The sequence below is a fragment of the Oratosquilla oratoria genome, chromosome 18 (genome assembly GCF_046742065.1).
Source record: "Oratosquilla oratoria isolate Oo_2021 chromosome 18, ASM4674206v1, whole genome shotgun sequence".
NCBI classification, from domain to species: domain Eukaryota; kingdom Metazoa; phylum Arthropoda; class Malacostraca; order Stomatopoda; family Squillidae; genus Oratosquilla; species Oratosquilla oratoria.
Genome location: NC_134794.1, coordinates 40,668,614 through 40,673,613, shown reverse-complemented (window position 1 = coordinate 40,673,613; position 5,000 = coordinate 40,668,614).

The window sequence follows — 5,000 nt, the reverse complement described above, 5'->3', positions numbered from 1 at the left end:
GGATTACAAAGGATTACAAAAGAGGAGCATGCCGACAGGAGACCTTTTGGTCCATAACTAGGTCGGATGCGGAAAGAAATTATAATAATGATAGACAAAAGAAAAATACAAAAATTATAATAATATAAATAATAACAAATAAAATAAATAGGTAAATAGTAAATGATAATAAATTGACGGATAACTAATAATAAATGAAAATCAAACAAATAATAATAAACAAATAATAACGAACAAATAATATCAAATAAATGGCAATCATTACAGCATCTCCCTCAGGTGTTTATCCAAACGAATCTTAAAGTTTCGAACTGAACTACATTGCACTGCTTCTGCAGGAAGTTTATTCCATTCATTAACTACACGGTTAGTGTACATGTATACAGTCACAGAATAAAGATGTGACCCACCTAGAGTTCTCCATGATACAAAATTCAGATTCTCTGTCTAATATTTTTTTATCTAAAGAAAATATTTAACTGGAAGTTAAATACTACATAAGAAACTACATGACTCACTCGACAAAAAACAATCCGATTGACGTTGCGAGAACTGGAGCGTGGGTCAGAACTTTTGTTCGTGACTGTAGATGTATATATAGGCATGTATGTATATATATACCCATTTGAAAGCATGTAAATAAATGTGTACACAATACACACACACACACTCACACACACACACACACACACACACACTCACACACACACACACACACACACACACACGCACACACACACACACACACACACACACACATACAATTGTGTGTGTGTGTGTGTGTGTGTGTGTGTGTGTATGTGTGTGTGTGTGTGTGCATACATGTGTGTATTAGTACATAGGGAAAATAAATTGATTTATGACCAATAACACTCTGAGTAAATATTGTCCTTTTATTCTCTCTCATTCTCTCTCTCTCTCTCTCTCTCTCTCTCTCTCTGTCTCTCATAAGAACATAAGGATGAAGAAGACTGCAAGAGACCATAAGGCTTACACTAGTCAGTTCCATGTTCATTACCACCTACCATCCACATCCATAAAATTGTCTAACCGTTTCTTAAAATAACTGATAGTTTTAGCGCTCACTACATAGTTACTAAGTCTATTCCATTCGTTGACCACTTTATTAGTAAACCAGTTTTTGCCTATTTCCTTCTTAAATCTAAAATTATCCAATTTAAATCCATTACTGCGAGTCCTGCCCTTTGTCTTAATATGATGACCTTGTTTGCGTCACCCTTGTTAAAGCCTTTGATCCACTTGAACACCTCTATTAGATCACCCCACACTCTGCGTCTTTCCAGAGAGTGTAAGTTAAGGTGCCTAAGCCTCTCTTCGTAAGGTAAATTTCTGAGCCCATGTATCATTTTGGTCATTCTCCTCTGTACTGATTCTAGTGAATTGATGTCCATTCTATAAGACGGAGACCAAAACTGTACCACATAGTCAAGGATGGATCTAACTAATGCTAGATAGAGTTTGACAATTACCTCTCCACTTCTATTTGTAACCGTCCTGGCAATGAAACCTAATGCACTGTTAGCTTTATTTCTGGCGCTAATGCACTGTTCCCTGGATTTAAGGTCAGGACTCACTAGAATTTCCAGGTCTCTCTCGCACTCAGTTTTCTCTAAAAGCGTGTTATCTAAGCTGTATCTATCTTCAGGGTTGTGTAGCCCTACGTTTAACACACTACACTTTGAGGTATTGAAGTTCATTTGTCATTTCACCGACTATGTGAACAATTTGTTAAGATCATCCTCTCTCTCTCTCTCTCTCTCTCTCTCTCTCTCTCTCTCTCTCTCTCTCTCTCTCTCTCTCTCTCTCTCTCTCTCTCTCTCTCTCCCTCTCATTCTCTCTCTCTCATTCTCTCTCTCTCATTCTCTCTTTCATTCTTTCTCTTTTTCTCATTCGCTTTCTCTCACTTTTTCTCACTTTTTCTCTCTCATTACTCTCTCTCTCTCACTTTCTCTCTCATTATCCCTCCAGCATATCACATGGCATTCAATTGCTGAGAAAACTGGCCGTTACCGCCGATTAATTGGAGGTTGGGGGAACGGTAGCCCAGTGTGATAGCGCTCCACAACTGACAATCGAATCCAGGCCTTACTCAAGCCTCCATCATTCTATTTCCCTCTCTCCAATGGATGACAAATCCCATCCATTGCCGTATCCATATAAGGAGCCACGCCACTGACAACCTTAATTAAACGCCCGTATGGCACTGTGACGTCATCCCCCGCTTGGTTCTGATTGGTGGGCTTGTGTTACCGGTGTTTGTGTAGCTAACGCGGTAAAGGCAATTTACGTTTAGCGTGTCCACATTTGGGGCTGGAGGGGGAGGGTGGAGGGTGATGGAGGGAAGATAGATTCGTGGGGGAGGTATATTTTGGGGAGGGGGAGAAGGGGTGGGGTTGATATTGGAGGAGGGGTTGGTATTGGGAGAAGGGGGAGAGATGTCGCACACTCTAACACACATACACACACATGAAAACACACGCAAATGTGTAAACACGAACGCATACGTACATACATATATATATATATATATATACATATATATATATATATATATATATATATATATATATATATATATATATATGTATGTATGTATGTATGTATGTAACACAAATATACATAATAATACAGTACACATTCATGTTGATAGGTAAATTTTATATGTACATATACGTATACACACGCACACACACACACACACACACACACACACACACACACATATATATATATATAATATATATATATATATATATATATAGATATACGTATACAAGTACGTATACACAATATATATACATCATACATACATACATATATATAATATATATATATGTATATGTATATGTATATAAATATATATATATATATATATATATATATATATATATATATATATAGATAAGTATTTTAGAAAAAGGATTTGAATGATGGAGAACATAAACACAGGGGAAGGCTTGGAACCCTAAATACTTTAACGTTTCGTTCGCGTAGAACTTCTTCAGAAAGTGTACGGAAAAATGTAATTGAAGTTTATGTACCAAACTTAATTATCTTTTCGGATACTTGGGAAAGGTCGTTTATCTGGCGTGTTCTAGAATTAGAATACTATTTTGTTTATTAAATTGATAAACCCTCCTCGATGAATTATTAGTTGAAATATATGCTGATTCTACAATTCTTCTTGTGAATTTATCAAAACCTTTATGTAGCACTTCAGCTCCTCTCCAGTTTGGTAAATGATCGAATTTTTCCGCATGAACTAATAAAGAATTAGATGTCCTATGTGCTTTTATATCGTTTTTATGTTCATGAATCCTTTTTTCTAATCCCCTTGATGACTCGCCATAATATGCCATTGAGTACGGGATTACGCTGTTGTCGGAATTGGTTCTTTTTTCGGGTCTTTATCAAATCACCTATCCTCTTATTAGTTATTTTAGCTATGTTTATACCTGTTTTTGTTAGATATTTGTCTATTATTGGTGACGTTTCTGAGCCAGGTACTGATACAAAATTGGTATTATTTTGATCATTTCTCTCTTTCTTTCCACGATTATAAATATTTATTACTTTTCTTTTTGTTCTCCTCATCATTGCCTCTGGATATTCAAGTTTGTCAAAGGTTTTCATAATCTAATCTAATTCGTCTTCTAGGTATTCTTTGCTATAGATTCGTAGTGCCCTGAGAAAAAAGCCTATTACTATACCACTCTTTGTCCTATCATCATGTGCGGAGAAGTAATGTACTTTGTTTGTTTCCTTTCTGTATACTGAGAAAGTCACAGTTTTTCCTACTCGTCGTATTTATGTATCTAGGAAGGGCAATTGTCCATTTTGTTCTCCATCATTCAATCATATATAGATATATATAGATATATACATATATATATATATATATATATATATATATATATATATATATATATATATATATATATATATATACCTTATACACATGAAAATACATAGATATACAGAAACATATCTATATAGGTACAATTAGTTTCACTTCTAAGTACCATAGTGGCTGATGTATTTCCGATAGGAAGTGTTTTATGTCGTAAAGATACGTCAGAAAGATATGAGGTCGGAAAGCTACGACATCGTAAAGATACGACGTCATAAAGACACGGAGCCTTAAATTTTCGACATCATAAATACGATATTGGAAAGATATGACATTGTAAATTTTTCTAGTCCATTTCTCACGCCAATCTAGTTACCATTATCCACTGTAGTACTTATCAGTGAATCGTCCTGCTCTCAGCCAGAATAAACTCTTTCAAATGGGTTACTTTGATGAGTTTGTTGGCCTAAGTGTTCTTGATTTCCAAAGAGAAGATGTCTTCATGGGGAAGATATCTTGAACGAAGATGTCTTCATTATAGAGACAACTTCAACATAATGGATATTTCCAATAGGAAGTCATCTTAGCTTAAAGACATCTCACCAACGAAGTCATCTTCAGTTCTAAGACATCATCGCTAACAAAGAATCCTAGACAGCTAAGGAAGACATCTTCGCCTAATATCATATGTCTTCTTTAAAAGACAGCTTCCGGTAGGTTAGACTAGGTGCTTGCCTGAAAGCCCCCACAGCTACCTTCCAGCCCCACAGGTGTCTTCCACACCCCACAGCTATTCCCACCCCCACAGGTATCCCCCACCCCCACGGCTATCCCCCACCACCCACAGCTATCACCCACCCCCATAACTACCCCCACCCCCACAGCTACTCCCACCCTCCAGCTACCCCCACCCCCACAGCTATCCCCCCACCCCTCACAGCCACCCTTCACTACCCACAGCTATCCCTTACCACCCACAGCTATCCCCCACCCCCACAGCTATCCCCCGCTCCATAACAATCCCCCACTCCCCACGGCTATCCCCAACGTCCACAACTATCCCCCACACCTCACAGCTATCCTCCACCCCCACAGCTGTCCCCCACCCCCATGGCTATCCCGCACACCT